The sequence below is a fragment of the Rhincodon typus genome, chromosome 11 (assembly GCF_021869965.1).
Source record: "Rhincodon typus isolate 14 chromosome 11, sRhiTyp1.1, whole genome shotgun sequence".
NCBI lineage: Eukaryota > Metazoa > Chordata > Chondrichthyes > Orectolobiformes > Rhincodontidae > Rhincodon > Rhincodon typus.
This window is the reverse complement of record NC_063342.1, coordinates 69,721,936-69,740,236: the sequence shown is the minus strand read 5'-3', so window position 1 is coordinate 69,740,236 and position 18,301 is coordinate 69,721,936. Positions and strand designations below refer to the sequence as shown.

Below are 18,301 nucleotides of genomic sequence, written 5' to 3'. Positions count from 1 at the left end.
TTCACAGATGCTGCCAGACCTGCTGAGCTTTTCCAGCAACTTTGTTTTTGTTCCTGATTTACAGCATCCGCAGTTCTTTTGGTATTGACTTCACTTGTAGGTCTTTCCTCGTTTCAACACTGTTGATATGTTGGATAAGATTTTATCTTGTTCAAAACCAAGCTGTCCTCTCAAAGTCTCCTCCCACTGTCCTGAATCTCATCACTTCTCCCCTTCAGCAGCTGTACAAGAAACAGATGCTGCACACAATGCTCCTCATGGGGACGATGCAGGCTACACCTCTGACTGCAGGTCAAATCAGTGCATGACACAAAGGGTAAGGATTAGGAACAGACCAGGCGACCACTGCAGGAGCAAGTGAGAGGAATTAGCAAATCTCTGGCCCCGGTCTTGCTAAATCATGGTTCTGTTCCCAGCACCAGTTTATGAGCCTCTGAGAGAGGTAGAGTGACATAGCTTCATGTTAATGATGGGCTGTCAACTGCTATTGACCAATCTCTACTCGACCCTTTCATCTAGATCCATCTCAGCAGCAAGGCTCTGGAGAAGATGTCTTGAAAAAAAATTGAGGAGGACCTGTAACCTGCAATATGGTTGGATCATAGTTTCTAACTAACCTGTTCAGGGATGTCCTCTGGAGCAGGTGGGACTTGAACCCCAGTCTCCTGGCTCAGAGGTAGAGTCATGATCACTGTTCCTTTGGGTTATATCATGAGTTATGTTGCACTGGTGATGAGACATCTGGTAACAGTGAACAAGGGCGGAGAGCTGGGACACAAGACAGAAGTCCCCTACTCTTCTTAATAGCACCATGTCAACCTGAGACTGAGATCAGTGAAAGAATGCCCCTTACTCTGTCTGCACTGCAGTAGAGTGAAAGCCTAGACTTTGTTCTCAAAGTACACAGAGTGGGTTATAACACAGTCTTCTGACTTGAAGACAAAACCATGGCCATCAAGTTGCAGTTAAGAGCCAGCGTGATGTACAGAGAAAGTTACGTTCCCTGAGCATTTTGTTTTGAAAGTACTCAAGCTGGGTTTGCAGGGTTCTTTAAGTCCCATGTGGAGTCAAACTATTCACACACAGAGACAACCAAATATATTTTTGCTGCAAAATGCCATGGACCTGCAACCTTGACAGACTAACCATGAAACAAGTGTGACCTCTCTCATCACCTAGTCTCCATCATCAGTGCATCCAGGACTCATACTCAGGTAGAATCGTTGGCCCACAATGTCTCCACAGCAGCTGTCACTGTTTAGTATTTGCAAACAGGAACAGCAACGACAGTATAGATTTGCTGAATCCATTCAACATATAAGAAGGAGCCGACGCCTTACCTCTTGAGTTGCTCGTCCAGACTATCTCCTTTCATGCCATAAAGAGGATTTGGAGTGGCCTCAGTTGCATGAAATGACTGGCTTTACATGTAGAACTTCACTCCAGCCTCAGTATTGCAGTCGGTGTGTGTTGCTGCAACTTGAGAACATTACATCACCGAGAGACTATCGGCAAACTGGAGTTTTCAGTTGAACCTGTACTTCCTGAATGTTGATTCCTCATTGCATGCAAGTGAGTAATTTAAATATTCATGATCTTTTTACAGCGGTTTCCCTCTGACCTCTGAAGACCTGTTCCTGAAACTCTGACCTGTTTTTCAAGTAGTTTTTTTTAAAGAAAATTACCCGCATTCAACTCCCCCCAAAGTCTTTTTTTTACACTGAACACTGTCAGCAAGGTGAATATAACACCATTTAAGCTAGCAAGTTATATACAACACTGTTTAAAATAACACAGGCAATCAGTACAGTTCTTTAAGGTCGAGAGGATGTTTGCTCGTGGGAGGTGAAACTAAAAGAATTTATAACTAAATTTGTGGAAGTGGTTTTTTTTTGTTCCCGCTCCTGGAGTGAAGAAAGTGTTTTCTCAATTTCTTTTAAAGATAGACGACTTGTGTTTCTTATCCCCACTGCAGGTACAACGAAAATAGAGAGTCTGCTGACAATTCAGTGCCACTGAGAGAATTGTAAGAGGTGCCTTCTTTCAGACATGAGACATTAAGCCAAGGCCAATTGTACGATCTTCACTCACACTGAAATGACTCCGCAGAGGCCGGTATCCCATCACCAAGTCACTGTTTATTTACATGTGCATAAGACATGATACTGGCCCAGCCAGCACAGAGCTGGCTCCGAGGGTGAATAGAACCCCTGACATTCCTGTTTATATCTGTCAGCCAGGACTCCCTGATTGAACCAGGTTAACAGCCCCAATGACGGAAGTCACATTCTATGAGGTCCATCCGGCTGACTTCGCTCCAATCTCAACATCCCTCCCCCTCCAAGTCCTGGGATGTAGGCCCATTCTTTCTCCTGTAGATTCTCCCAAGGCACCTTCACATCGGTTCTTGTTCCTCAGACTCTGCCTCGGATACTGGCAGCATGTACCAGACCATAGCCTGCCTCTTGCATCCAAAGTGTCTCAGTCAAAACTCATCTTCTTCAGGTGGTAGAGGTGTCAAGGCTGCTACAGAGATTTCCTCGGCGCGAGGCAGAGGTGGAGAACTCATGTGTTCTGACAGCCTTGCCGGATGCTCTGAGGGTCCTGGTATGTTTTGCTCCTGCCCTATTTACAAGGTTTCGTATGGTCCACAAGCTTGTCCAGGGCAGTCTCTTTCACCCAGACTTTGTACGCAGCGGGACATGACCTCACATTGACCTTGCTTCGTCCCCATTGTAGGACCATTCCCGTGGTTTCAATACCAAACTTCATCCCCTGAAGTAAACTGTCTCTCTGAGTTAGGGGAGTCTTGTGCCTGGCATTGGCGTTCCTGATGCTGAGTCACTCCCCACCCACCCAGAGTCCAGGAAGTTCAGATTTAACCTGATTCTCCCCAACAGCAACTCTGCAGGAGCTGTCCCTGTAGTTGCGTGAGGGATGGTCCTATAATCAAACAGGAACTGGGACAGTTTGGTATCGAGTGAAGCTGTAGGCTGTTTATTTAAGCCTGCCATCAAAGTTTGGGCTTCTCTTTCATTGGATGATGGATGGTATGGAGCTGTCCTTACATGCTGAATGCCATTCGACTTGAGGAAATACTTGAATTCCCTGTTGGAAAATCTTGGCCTGTTGTCTGTGACCAACACCTCCAGGGGTCTGCGTACTGTAAAAGATGCTCACAACTTTCAATCGTTGTCCCCGTGTTTGGCGAATGAACTCTGTGCATGTCCAACCACTTTGAATGGGTGTTCACAATGACTAAAGACATTGAGCCCATGAAAGGACTGGCATAGTCAATGTGTAACTGAGTCCAGCCATTCCCATGCATGTGGGCGAGCTGCTGGCAGTAATTTTGGTCCTTGTTGGCACTCTGGGCACTGCCCCTCCAATGCAGCTTTGTCTGCACCCAATCCTGGCCAACAGACGTAACTTCTCACCCACATCTTCATTTGGAAACCCCTGGATGACCTTTATTCGGGACAATCAGCCTTGGCTCCCCACAGTAATATATCTTTCTCTACGGTGATCTGGTCTCGCTGGGTCCAGAAAGGTTTTACTCCTGGTTGTGATGGCCCTTCCATTACCCCCATCACCACCAGCTGTTTCAGTTTTGCCAGGATGGGATCTTTCTGTGTCGGCAGTCTAATATTGTCAGTGGTGACTGGAAGGGTTTCCAGGAAGTTTAAAACCAGCGGTGGCAGTGTTAGTGGTGTATCCGCCTGTGGGAGGCAGTTCAAGGCTTCTGCATTTTCCACTTGGCCTCCTGGACAGTGTTCCAATTTGTAATTGTGCACACTCAGAATAAGAGCCCACTGCTGAATTCAACCTGAAGTTATTGGGGGGTGGGGGGTTGTGGGTGGGGTCATGACCCTGTCCTCTTTAAGTAGCCCTAGCAGGGGTTTGTGATCCGTTACTACTACAAATTTACGTCCCTGAAGATTCTGGTGGAAGTTTCTCACACCAAAGATGACCACCAAACCTTCCTTCTCTACCTGGGCATATCTTCGTTCGGCATCAATCAAAGTCCAGGAAATATACACCATCGGGCGTTACTCTCTATTGGGTCAACAGTGAGCCAACCCTACCCCGATACTGTATGGGGAGGCATTACATGTCAGCCCCAACCTTGCTTGGGATCGTAAAGTGCCAAAGCCTTAGATGACTATAGCTGCTTCTTTGTTTCCCTAAAGGCTACATCTTGGTTACAAGACCATTTCCAAGGCTGACCCTTTCTCAATAGCAAATGTAAGGGTGCCAGGAAGGAGGCCAGGTTATGTATGAACTTTCTGTAATAATTCACCGGCCCAAGGAAAGACCTAAGCTCAGGTACAGACTTCGATCTGGGGCTCCTTTGATCGCCCTCGCTTTATCTTCCAACAGGTATAACTCATTCTTGTCAACTCTGTAGCCCAAGGCATACCTCCTGGGACGTACCCCTTGCAGAAATGTTTAAACTCAATGTCCAAGTTCTCTAAATGCTCTTTATTGGTCTTTCCTGATTATTAGCACATCATCCAGACAAATGGCGACCTGAGGCAGACTTTGTAAAATGTTCTCCACCATCTGCTGGAAAATGGCACAGGCTGACGATACCCCACAGGGCAGTCTTGTATTTTGGCACCAATCCTTACAGGTATTAGTGGTAGCATACTCCTGAGAATACTCATCAACTCGCAGTTCCAGGTATGCCCGGCTCACGTTCAGCTTTGCGAAGGGCACCACCACCCCCCTAGGCCTGTTTTGCATATAAGTCCTCTATGCAAGCAATTGGGTATTTATCCAGCTGTTCACCGTTTGTTTAATATCCCCACAAAGGCGAACTGACCCATCAGGCCTCACAATCAGTATGACCGGTGCTGCCCATTCCAGCAACTGGACTGGTTTGATGATTCTTTCAATCTCCAGCCTCCTGATTTCTGCCTCTACTTTTGCCCATAAGGCAAATGGTAGTGAGTGGGCCTTACAGAATCGTGGAATTGCTTCCTGCTCGACATGTAAGATGGCCCCTTTGATGGTCCCCAGACCTTTCTGAAAAACTTCCAGGTATTCATTTAGGCAGCCATTTTCTAATCGAAAAATATGGAGCCAGTCTAGGTAAATCTTTCTCAGTCAGTTTCACCCCCATCTAGCTTGGGCCCAAGCCTTTTGCTACAATCAGTAGTAACTGATCCAGCTGCTTCTCACAAGAGACCGGAACCAAAGTCGTACCCTGGTATAAATTCTCAGCCTGGCCAAGATCTTACACTAAAGTGCTGGAGTCCAAAGTGAATTTTTGTAATGACTGGTTCCACAGTCACTGATACAGCTGCATTAGTGTTGGCCTCCATTAGAACTAGGTGACCGTTTAATCAGATGTTTATTTTGATTGGTTCTGATTTGGACATTGCTAAGCAATCTAACTGTTCCAAACCAGCTGTAAGTGGATTTTCCAGGGTGTGCCTGGATACCGGCCTATGACTTCTCTTACTCAATTCAGGCCTAGTGGGACAGGATGTGTCCTGAGCGAGGCTATGCAATTGCTCAAGTGGCGTTCCCCAATCTCAGTCGGACTGGCGAGGGTGTCCATTTCCATCGGAATGCTCCACTTGCTGCATTTTCCATTGATAAAGCCAGTTGTGGTGCCTGTATGAAGTCCAGTTGGGCTTCAACTACTAGGCGCTTTTGCATGGTCACATCATTAATCGCATACACCAAATGGTCTCTCAGCATTTAACTTAGGGTTAAACTGAAATCACATGCTTGAGTCGTTTCAACCTAGTCAAAAATCCTGACATTGATTCCCCTGGTTCTTGAACTGTCAAATAAAACCAATAGTATCTCAGAATTAGAGGAAGCTTGGGGTTGTAATATTCCTTAACTAAATCCATCAACTCTTGAAAGCTTTTAGTATCTGGTGCTTCTGGGTAAGTTAGGCTCCAAATAACTGAAAAAACTGCAGGTCCACACTCTCTTGTTGGTTTATTGTCTGCTCTGATGTCATTTGCCTGGGAAAAAAAAATCATGCATTCTTCCCACATACTGGACCCAGTCTTTGATGGCAGGATCGAACAAGTCAAGCGTCCCAAATAGTGACAGGATGCCAGAAATTCCTACCCCCAGGTCCAAGGCGACTGTTGCGAGCAAATCTCTTCAGGGGTGTGTTTTTCTCTCGTCATCACTGAAATGACTCTGTGGAGGCCCGAGTAACATCACCAAGTCACCCTTTATTTACATGCGCACGGTACATGACACTGACCCAGGTAACTCAGAGCCGGCTCATAGAGTGAGCAAAACCCCTGACACTCCTGTTTATATCTGTCAGCCAGGGTTCCCTGATTGAACCAGATTAAAGCCCCAATCAGCGAACACATATTCTATGAGTTCTACCTGGCTGACCTCTTTACAATCACTACGTATACCTTTTTCAGGATTCTCTCAGGCATGTGGAATCACTGCAAGAAATGCCATTGTGATAAATACCAATTAGCTTTGCCCAGACAACCTTTGATATGCACAATGGATGATACAGGTAGGACAGGAGGGGCATTTCCAGTTCCTGGCCAATATTTACCCCTCACACGTCGCAAATGCAGACAATCTGGTCATTATCACATCACTGTTTCTGGGAACTTGCACAAATTAGATTCTGGGCTTCCTGCGTTACAACAGCTACGAAATAGCACAAAGAGTCTGGCTGGCTGTATTACGCTTTGGAACATTTAGTGGTTCTGAAAAATCATTAGTTGCTCCATTGCATCTCCTTCTGTCACTTTCTCCCCCTTTGCTGTGTCAGTTAGATTGAGAAACTGCAGAAGTATTGATACACAGGAAATATACAAGATAAATAAAGTGCATTGGGTTCATTTAGTCTACTGAAATTAAAGTATTCTTATGGACTACAGTACACAGATATATTTCAGTTCAGCAGGGTCCTGAAAGCTCAACAATCGTATGACAAATGTTATTGTGATTTACTGAGCAAGTAGGTCTAAGAAGGATTTTATCAAGCTGGGGAGGGTTCAAAAGAGATTTACCAGGATGTTGGCAGGTATGAAAGGTTTGAGTTAGAAAGAAAGGCTGGGTAGGCTGGGAGGTTTTTCATTGGACTGTAGGAGGTTGAGAGGTGACTTTATAGAGGTTTTTGTCATCAGGGGTATAGATAGGGTTAATGGTAGGTAACTTTTCATTAGAATGAGGGATTTCAAGGCGAGCTGCTACATTTTTATGGTGAGAGGAGAGAGATTTATAAAAGAAGTGAGGGGCAATTTTTTAAAAAAAATTAAACACAGCGGGTAGTTTGTTTGTGGAATAACCTTTCCGAGGAAGTGGTGGATGTGGGCACAATTACAACATTTGATTAGTGCATGAATAGGAAGGATTTGGAGGGATATGGGCCAGGAGCAGGCAGGTGGGACTAGTTTAGTTTGGGATTATGGTCAGCATAGACTGGTTGGACCAAAGAGTCTGTTTCCGTGCTGTATGACTTTATGACTCCAGGTCAAGTGCACATGTACCTAATCCCACAGTGACGAATGTTGCAGTAAGCAATCCAAAACTATTACGGAAGATAGGATTTTCATTGAGGTTCACGAAGGCCTGTCAGCTGACTGTGGTACAATTTTTCTTTGTCGACTCTGCATGTGGGGAGTCCCAACACAGCGGTACACAAAACTAAATTCCACACTCTGAGCCTTTTGATACTGTATCTTCCTGATCGGTACTCCGCATCTTTGAAATTCCCCATGGATTAAATGAAAATTTCATCAATTTGTTTGTGTGCTTTTCTCTGTCTCTATATATCTCTTCTTTATTGACTCCTTGCTGAATATAGTTACACAGTTATTTCCTGTCACTCTTAGCTTGCAGCCTAATACATTCTCCTTTCTCTTTCTCATCCTGTTTTGTTTTACTTTCCTATTTCTCTGCGTCTACTCCTTCTCTCCAGCCTGTCTCCCTTTAAAAGGCTGTTTGGCTGCATCAATGATTTTCTCTGATCCTCCAAGTTAAGTGCCATACACTCATCTATCTCCTGCCTCACATTCACTCTGTCTTTTTTTAAGCTTTGGTTTATTATTGTCAGATGTACCGAGATACAGTAAAAAGTATTTTTTAGCATGCTTTCCAGGCAAATGATACCTTCCATAAGTACATCAGGGTAATAGAACAGAATGCATCCAGCTCTACACCTTGTTATCGCAGAATATAGTGTTACAGCTACAGACAAGGTGCAGAGAAAGGTCAACCCTAATATATGAGACATCTGTCCATAAGTGTGATAACAACGGGGAAGAAGCTTTTCTTGAATCTGTTGGCATGTGTTTTCAAACTTTTGTATCTTCTGCCCAATGGAAGAGGGTAGAAGGGGGTATAACCAGGGCAGGAGTGGGGTCTCTAATTGTGTTGGCTGCTTACCCAAGGCAATGGGAAGTATCAATGAATGGAAGGTTGGTTTGTGTGATGGACTGGGCTGTGTTCACATCTCTCTGTGGTTTCTTGTGGTTTTGGGAAGAGCAGTTGCCATACTGTGCTGTGATGCATCCAGATAGAATGCTTTCTGTGGTGCATCTATAAAAATTGATAAGAGTCATTGCGGACATGCTGAATTTCCTTAGCCTTCTGAGCATGTAGAGTTATTGGTGTGCTTTCTTGACTGTAGTGAGGACGGACTAGGACAGATTGTTGGTGATATTTACTCCTAGGAACTTGAAGCCCTCAATCACCTGCACCTCAGCAACATTGATACAGACAGGGACGTGTCTGTGAGGGCACTCATGCTGGTGGGTATGTCCCACTGGGTAAACCATGCCCCAGGCTGCTGGCACTTGGAGGACTGGCAGACACTGGGCACTGCTCATGCCCAGGCAGGAGAGGACCCCATGGAGTTAGGAATCAGGGGGAAATCTTACAAGTTTGCAAGGAGGGGGAGCAGGAGCAGCGGCCGGTTATATGGGAGACAATAGCTCTCATAGCCCAGGAGCTGCATTGGTGCAGCAAGGACAGCTACCTTCTGTCTACTTCCGTTAACATATTGGCATTGACTCAGTAACATGAGGGTCCGCTGAGAGGGGCAAACACCCACACTCCATTGCCCCAGCCAGTGGCGCCCAGTGGGCAACAGGGGATTGAGGAGCCATCCAGGTGCCCCTTCCCTGCAAGGAGACCGGGCTGTGCCAGGAGATACCTAATGGAGGAGGAACAACAAGCGCGCAGGACCCTCAGCTTGGGACACTACAGAGGTGCCTGTCGCTGTGCTCCATCCTCTATCAGCTGCGGTTACTTTGGTGATGGTGCAGTAGGCTTGGTGTGGGGACTCCTGGAATGGACTGTGTGAGGAAAGCATGGCAAGAAGGAGGACATCGAGCCCTTCTAGAAAGTACAGTCCCAGTGTGGCTAAACACTTAAGAAAGACCGCAATGTTTGAACTTTTTGCTTTATTTTTTCTACTCAATACTAAGAATGACTATTATGTTTAACTTTTTTCTTTCTTGTTCTGAAGATTCTGTACCTAGATACTCATACCTAGGATGGTGCCATTATACACTTTTCACTGTAGATCATAGAATCCCTACAGTGTGGGAACAGGCCCTTCAGCCCAACAAGCCCACACTGACCCTTGGAGCATCCCACCCAGACCCATCCCCCTATAACCAACCTAATCTACACATCCCTGAACACTACAGCCAATTTAGCATGGCCAATCCACCTTAGCCTGCACATCTTTGGACTGTGGGAGGAAACCGGAGTACCCAGAGGAAACCCACACAGACACAGGGAGAACATGCAAACTCCACACAGACAGTCACCTGAGGTTGGAATTGAACCTGGGTCCCTGGCGCTGTGAGGTAGCAGTGCTAACCACTGATCCACCGTGCCGCCCAAAGAAACTCCTGTACTTTTGTACTTTAGGACGGCTGACAATAAACTTCTAAGTTGGAAGACCATAATTAACATGCTGCAGTTGAGGATGTCTTGAGGGCAAATAAAACATTAAAGAAATTAAGTCCAGAAAAAAAAAATCACATCCAGTTTCCAGCCTTGTGCGACTCAGAAATTACGAAGCTAATGCTTTTTAGCAATGCTTCACATGCCAATCTTTCAGTTGGATATCTAGTATTGCAGGGTTTATCATATCATTGGTGGGAAAGAATAATAAATGTTGTCTTTTGGCTTGAGAAACCAAGAAAACCTAAAAAGGTAGTTTGAAATGTCTTAGTTGCTGAAACACTGGCACTAGTGGAAGCAATGGGGGTATCATAAAGTCAGAGAGTCATACAGCATGGAAACAGGCACTTTGGCCTAACCAGTCCATGCTGACCATAATCCCAAACTAAACTGGTCCCACCTGCCTGCTCCTGGTCCATATCTCTCCGAACTTTTCCTATTCATGTACTTGTCCAAATGTCTTTTCAACGTTGTAATTGTACCCACATCCACCACTTCCTCAGGAAGTTCATTCCACACGCAAATCGCCCTCTGTGTAAAAAAATTGCCCCTCCTGTCTTTTAAAAATCTCTCTCCTTTCACCTTAAAAATGTGCCCCCTAGTCTTGAAATCCCCCATCTTAGGGAAAAGACAACTGCCATTAACTCTATCAATACCCCTCATTATTTTACAAACTTCTATCAAGTCGCCTCTCAACCTCATATGCTCCAGTGAAAAAAATCCCAGTCTATCCAGCCTTTCTTTTGAACTCAAACCTTCCATACCTACTAACATCCTGGTAAATCTCTCCTGAACCTCTCCAGCTTAATAATATCATTCCTATACCTGGGTGATCAGAACTGGAATTCCAGAAGGAGACTCACCAATGTCTTGCACAACCTCAACATGACTTCCCAACTCCTATTCTTGTCTAATATTCAGAAAAGAACCCTATACAAGTGGCAATATCAGAGAAATTTGCCTTTCTAATATTATGTGGATAACAGTTCTCTTTGGTCAATTCGACAAACGGTGTTTAGGGATTGATAATGCAGGAAGAAAATACTAGAGAGAAATAGATTTCCAGATAAAATGGGTCGATGTAAGTCACCTGTTGTCAGATTGTCTCACAGAAAAAATAAATCTTTGGGGATCCTCAAAAAGGTACATTTGATGGTATGAAGAGTTATAAGAACATGAAGGGAAACATTTACTTTTCTTCGATTGAATTTGTTGCTGCCTTTTTACTTAAAGAGAAAAAAGAGGATATGGGAGGTTGTATATTGTAAGATAAGACGTAGAACATGAACTTAGATTATTTTTATTGCGTTTCTATTTAGTGGTTATTGTTTGCCTTTAAGCGGAAGTGGGGAATCTTTCAGTTTGGCAAGAGCTGAGCTGTTGATGGAAACTAATTACATAGTTGCGTAAATAGAAGAAAGGTTCAGATGGTACTGGGTACAGAATGAACTGTGCTCCCCTTTGGCAACACGCGTATAACAATTAGAATGATACAGAAAAGATTAGTGTGATCGCTGAGCAAGGATATGACAAACAAATTCAAGGGCTCTTGTGGTGCAGAAGGTGACGTCCCTACCTCAGAGCTAGGAAGCCCAGGTTCAAGTCCCACCTGCTCCAAGGGGTGTCGTAGCATCTGCAACAGGCTGGTGAGAAAACATCAGTGACTGAGTAGTCAACAAACTCTACCTGCAAGGGAAAAGTGTCTTGCGTTCTACTTCATCAACAGGCTTGGATCTGGATTGACAGATCCGGGCAGAGAGGCTTGCTTGGGTAGGTAGACATCCCAGGAGGGAAAAGCTGCTGTGACAATGGGACGGTGGTCACGTTCTTCACTCGATTGTGAGTGAAACATATGCATCTGAGAGTGTCCCTGGACTCCCTGGGACGTCTCCCCATGGCCTTGACATCCTGTAGATGCTCATGGACATCCTTGTCCACTTCCTCAGGCTCATCCCATTTCTCTTCATCTGAGGAGCAATGCTGCTCCTTCATCAATCTGATTGAAGAAATCGCTGCATGGCATGGTCACAGAGTGGAATGTCCAACACACCATGTCTTTCTGTCAAACCGTGTGTGGTGAATATTTTAGACCTATCAAACAGCAGAAGCAGATTTGCAACGTGCCAATGGTGTGAGTCCAGTGATGTCTCTGGTGGAGGTGTGGACGTGGCTACAGTGGATTTCTCTTGGAAATGCCTGGCTGGTGTTCCTAATCAGGTCTAGAGAAACAAAGGGACATCATGGTGGCTCAGTGGTTAGCATTACTGCCTCACAGTGCCGGGGCCCGGGTTCAATCCCAGCCTTGGGCGACTGTCTGTGTGGGTCTCCTCCCACAGTCCAAAGATGTGTGGGTTGGGTGGATTGGCCAGGCAAAATTGCCCCAGAGTGGCAGGGATGTGTAGGTTAGGTGGATTAGCCATTGGAAATGCAGGGATAGGGGGTGTGAAGTCTGTGTGGGATGCTCTTCAGAGAGTTGCTAACTTATTGGGTTGAATGGCCAGTTCCCATACTGTAGGGATTCTATGGGAATTAGTCCTTGTCACCCTGGATCCGTTGGGGTCAGTCTGAACATGGCCTCAGGAAGCTGAGTTCTGCAAGTTAAAGAAGATGTTTGGAGAGGGGAATCTATTTTGGTTCTCTCCCTCATATCCTTCATATCAATAGGTGTCCATCAGTCTGAACCCCACAGCCATTTCTAGACCCATTGCAAACCATTCTTCCCATTGACCATCCTTTGCCCTTACAACCCACCCCCTATCCACTGTGGGCAGACATCAGGGCCCATGCCAACATTAATTGAAGTTCTCAGTGTTGATTTAAGATTTCCCACACTCTCATTGATTACAAAATACATTCATTACATTTAACTTCCGTTAATCCCTTATAAAAACAAGTATTTGTGTTCATAGTCCCACTTCAAAACTTTATAAACACTTGGAGCTGTCAATCAAACAGTGAACTGATAAGCACCCCACTGCGACAATAATAGATTATGAAATCAGTTATGCAGCACTAATCTAGGAATGACAAGCCTTAGGGTTTGTCAACAGGCTTTTTTTTTTAAAAAGGAAATGTTTTAATTCAAATATTTAAAGGCAGCAGAGATAAATACCTTACAGCTCTAAATGAAAACTCCCTTTGACAGTTTCCCAGTTCCATCTGGTTCATGCACTTTTTTATGCACGTTCATGTCTACATTTGTCAATCTCAACGGGGTGCATAAACTCTCCCTAAGGCCTACTTGCATCTCACAATAGCAATTCCCGCAGACAAAGGGGTCCTGATGTTTCTCAGAGGTGTCCTATGTCTATATGGATGGTACTGAGATTCAGTGGTTAGCACTGTTGCCTCACAGCACCAGGGACCCGGGTTCAATTCCACCCTTGGGTGACTGTGCGTATGGAGTTTATACATTCTCCCCGTGTCTGTGTGGGTTTCCTCTGGGTGCTCCAGTTTCCTCCCACATCCAAAAATGTGCAGATTAGGTGGATTGGCCATGCCAAATTTCCCCTAGTGTCCAGGGATGTGCTGGCTAGATGGATTAGCCATGGCAAATACAGGCATTGGGTAGGGGACTAGGTCTGGATGGGATGCTCTACAGAGGGTTGCTGTAGACTCGATGGGCCAAGTGGCCTGCTTCCACACTGTAGGAATTCTATGATGATAATATGATAGCCCACGTATTACCTTATTTCTGGGCTGGTACAAAGAACTTCTATAAATTTAGACTTACTCCAAACAAGTGCACAAGAGGTACTTTGTATCCAATAAAAATCAGATTTGACAGAAGGAAGGTGGAATTGACCTCGTCTACTTACCTCTGGGAATGACACAACACTCGCATTCTGACCACCCTCACTCCAGCCTCCTCCCTGTGAAAATGGTGGGTGCTGAGTTCTGGCCTGGGATTTCCTGATTCAGGTGCCCCTGTGCCATTTTCACTCAGAGAGTTCCTCCACATGTGCAAATATTCAGGCCACAGTGTGCGAGAATAAGCATGAACACAAGGGGATCAGAGCACAGGGTGTGTAAAATAGTGTACTGATGGTGTCCAAGAAGAGGTGCTGTGATGCTCTGTGCTTGCAATTTGCTGGTCAAAAGTAACTTAGTTCCTCTTTGTGTAGCACATAACTCTCACCACTCAACAATGTTTGCAGGTGTCAATTCTGTACTGCTGACCCTTAAATATTTCCCCTTTCTGATAGTCAGAACTCTGTAATGATCGACCAGTTCTGCAAAATCTTGTTGTAGCTGCCTTCAATGTTCTCAGTCTTCTGGTCTTAGGCAGTCTGTTATGATCTATGATTATTTGCTTCAATCCCAGTGTGATGGGTTCTGAAATGGCTGGTGCATGATCTGTAGACTCTCTCATATGCAAAGGACTAGCTTGGTGGAGATTTATGCACACTGCCTGTTGCATTGATTCAACCATTGAATGAGCAATCCCAGACGGTGTCAGTCTCTTCCTGCTCCCCCACTTCCCTTGTAGATACAACCTCACCCACTGGAGAATCCCTGCTTTCCCTGAATATACAGCCTCTCACCAGTGTCAACGTCTTCCCTGCTTCCCCTGCAGATCCAGCCCCCTCAGTAGGTGTCACACTCTCTCCATTTACCCTTACAGTTGACAAACTAAGGAGACTTAAGGCAGCTGGGACACTGGAAGTGGTTGCAGAGAGTGTGGAGACGTTAGTGAAGATATTGCAAAATTCACCCGATTAGAAACTGAACTGTTCTGAGGAAGGGTCAGCGGACACGAAATGTGATTTTTTTACTTCACAGATGCTGCCAGACCTGCCGAGCTTTTCCAGCAACTTCTGTTTGTGTTCCTTACCTGATTAAAGTCAGTCCAGAGAAGTTTCACTGATTGATCCTGGGGATGAAGGGACAGTCCAATGAAGAGAGGTTGAGTAGGTTGGGCCTGTATTCGTTGGAGTTGAGAAGCCAGAAAGACTATCCTATTGAAACACAAAAGATTCTTAATGGACTTGATGTGTAGATGTGGAAAGATTGTTGCCCCTTGTGGAGAGCCTAGGTTCAGAGGACATAGTCTCAGAATAAGGGCTTGCACAACTGAGACAAGGCTGAAGAGCATTTTTTTCTCTCAGAGGGTGTGGAATTCTCTACCGCAGAGGACTATAGAGCTGGGTCGTTAAGTGTATTCAAGGCTGAATTAGACAAATTTTTAATCAGCAAGGGAATTGAGGGTTATGGGGAAAAGGCAGGAAAGTGGAGTTGAGGATTATCAGATCAGCCATGATCTCATTCTTGAAATATGTAAAGGAGAGCTTTTCACATCAGCATGTAGATGGTCCCACAAGGGACATTGCAGCACTGGACCTAATTCTAGGGAATGAAGCTGGACAGGTGTTTGAGGTCATGATGGGGGGAGCATTTTAGTGGTAGTGACCACAACACCATACGTTTGAAGTTCGTTGTGAAAAAGGAGAAACATGTTCTGCAGAAAAGAATTTTGTATTGGGGTAAGGCAGATTTTATTAAAATCTAGCCAGAATAGACAGAGTAGGTAAATCTAGAGAACAGTGGGAGGGTTTCAGAAAGGTACGGGGGAAGAATACAGGCCCAACATATTCCCTTTAGAGTGAAGTGTAGGAGCAACAAGCCCAGAGAACAGTCTGTTTAGGAACATTCAGTACTGAAAAAGAGACAAATATAACAACAGATACTAAAGGGGTAAAACAACGCAGGACCTAGGGGAATGTACAAAGTTCAGGTGGCAAATCATCTGAAAGTATTTGGGAGAACAAAGTTGGTGGGGGTTGGGGGGGTGGTGGTATGGAAAAAAATCTGTCAAGCAAGATTAGGAAGAATCCCAAGATATTTGTAGGATATATCAGGGGAAGACCAGGGGTAACCAGGGAAAGAGTGGGGCTCAATAAGGACCAAAGAGGAAATCTGTGCATGAAACCAAAGGACATTGGTAGGGTAATAAATGAGTGCTTTGCATCTATCTTTACTTGGAAGGTGAAGGATCTAAGTACAGATTTGGAAAGGTGGACTGTGTCCTTGAACAGGTTGATATAAGAAGCCAGGACGTTGGAAGTTTTGGTGGGTTTCAAAGTAGATAGAATCCCCTGATCTTGATGAGTTACATCCCATGGGAGATGAGGGAGGAAATAACAGGGGGCCTTGTTCCAAAGTTTTAGAACATCTTTGGCCAAAGAAGAGGTGCTAGAGGACTGGAGGACAGCTAATATGGTTCCCCTTTACAAGAAGGGTGATGGACCATTGTGTCCCACATCAGTGGTAGGGAAACTATTGGAAAATATTCTGAATCTCCATTTAGTGAGGCATGAGTTGACCAGGGTAGTCAGCATGGCTTTGACAAGGGAGGTCATGTCTAACAAATTTGATGGAATTTCTCGAGAAGTGACCAAGTGTTTGGATGAGGGTAAGGCAGTGGATGTAGATTATATGGATTTCAGTAAGGCTTTTGACAAGGTCCCACATGGATAACTGATAAAGAAAGTAAAACTCATGGGATCCAGGGTAATTTTGCAAGATGGGTCCAAACCCTGGCTTAGTGTTGGGAGACAGAGGGTGGTGTTAGAAGGCTGTTTGTGTGACTGGAGCCCAATGCACAGTGGTGTGCTACAGGAATCAGTGCTGGGTCCCTTATTGTTTGTAATATTCATAAACGTGGAGAGACGTAAGTAGGTTTCCAGATGAGATGACATGAAGATTGGCCGGGCGGTTGACAGTGAGGAGGAAAGTGTTAGGCGTTAGGAAGTATAAATGGATTGGTCAGATGGCAGGTCAGTAGCAGGTGGAATTTTAACCCTGATAAATGTGAGGTGGTGCACCTTGGAAGTAACAACAAGACGAGGAAGTGCTCAATGAATGGGAAGAAACTTAGGAAGCTTAGAGGGATCTTGGGGAGTTTGTCCATAGATCCTTAAAGGTGCAGGACAGGTTAATAGGGTAATTCAGAAGGCATATGGGATGCTTGCCTTTGTCAGTTGTGGCATAGGTTATTAGAGCAAAGAGGTCATGTTGGAGCTGTATAGAACTTTGGTTAGACCACAGCTGAAGTACGTGTACAGTTCTGGTCACTGCACTGTAGGAGGAACTTGATTGCACTGAAGGGAATGCAGAGGAGATTGACCAGGATGCTGCCTGCAATGAAGCATTTCAGAGATGAAGAGAGGCTAGATAAGCTTAGGGTGTTTCTTTGAGCTGGGAAGGCTGAGAGGGAACTTAATTGCGGTGTATAAGATTATGAGGGGCATGCACAGAGTGAATAGAAAGCTGCTGTTCTCCTTAGTAGAAGGGTCAACAACAATATGTGGGGGGATAATTTTAAGGTGAAAGGCATTAGAGGGAATTCAAGGAAATTATTTTTCACCCAGCGGATGGGGGGAATCCGGAATGCACTATCTGGGCGATTGGTAGAGGCAGAATTTCTGAAGAAGGGTCTAGGCCCGAAACGTCAGCTTTCCTGTTCCTCTGATGCTGCTTGGCCTGCTGTGTTCATCCAGCTCTACACCTTGTTATCACAAGCTTTTGGAGTCTCGCTCCTTCAGGTGTCAGTGAGAGAGGTGGCATCAGACACAGAATTTATAAGCAAAAGATCAAAGGGTCATAGAATTGATGCAAATGTGTTGAACAAACCCATGATGGCTGTTAAATCTTTAATCAGGAAGAAAGGATTAATCTGCAAAATGAAGAATTTCTTTCAAGTCACTGCCCGGAGATAACTGAAAGTTCTATCAGTTCCTTCAGTATATCAGAGGTGACATCCCAGGACAGACATTGCATTTTAGGTGTGAGGTCTTGTTTAGAATCTGACTGTGTATCAACTTGGAGTCACAGTGGTTTTATTTCCAAAGTAGGAATTTATAAAATGCCACATTGACTGTCTGCAAATTGTGTGCTTTTGGACCAAAATAGAATGTATCTGCAATTACAAATCTGCAAATGCAAGTTCGCCGACAAATTTATTTATGTGTGTGCGCATGCACGTGTGTGTGAGAGAGAGAGAGGGAGTGAGAGTGTCTGTGTGCGTGTGTTTGAGAGAGCGGGGGGGAGAGAGAGAGTGACTCCAAGCTGATGCCACCTTTCTCACTGACACCTGAAGAAGGAACGAGACTCTGAAAACTTGTGTTTTCAAATAAACCTGTTGGACTATAACCTGCTGTTGTGTAATTTTTGACCTTGTCCACCCCAGTCCAGCTCTGGCACCTCCACATCACAGTTGGTGTCAATCTCCCCTGCAGTACCTCCGTCCCCCAGGGGGTGTCAGTCTCTCCCCACTCTGCCTGCAGTGCCCCCTCCCCCCAGGGGATGTCAGTCTCTCCACTGCTCTGCCTGCAGTACCCCCTCCCCCCAGGGGGTGTCAGTCTCTCCCCGCTCTGCCTGC

The 18,301-nt window shown here is 45.2% G+C and overlaps 1 protein-coding gene across 5 annotated transcripts in view; it reads right to left on the bottom strand.

The window, feature by feature from the left end:
* Nucleotides 1-1,520, bottom strand: part of rubcnl (rubicon like autophagy enhancer) — a 65,537-nt gene extending 64,017 nt beyond the window's left edge. For all 5 annotated transcript variants that reach the window (XM_048602889.1, XM_048602886.1, XM_048602890.1 and 2 more), the window contains exon 1: nt 1,341-1,520. The gene's annotated coding sequence lies outside the window, so the exon portion shown is untranslated. The remainder of the gene's footprint in view (nt 1-1,340) is intronic.
* Between the last annotated feature and the right edge of the window lie 16,781 nt (nt 1,521-18,301).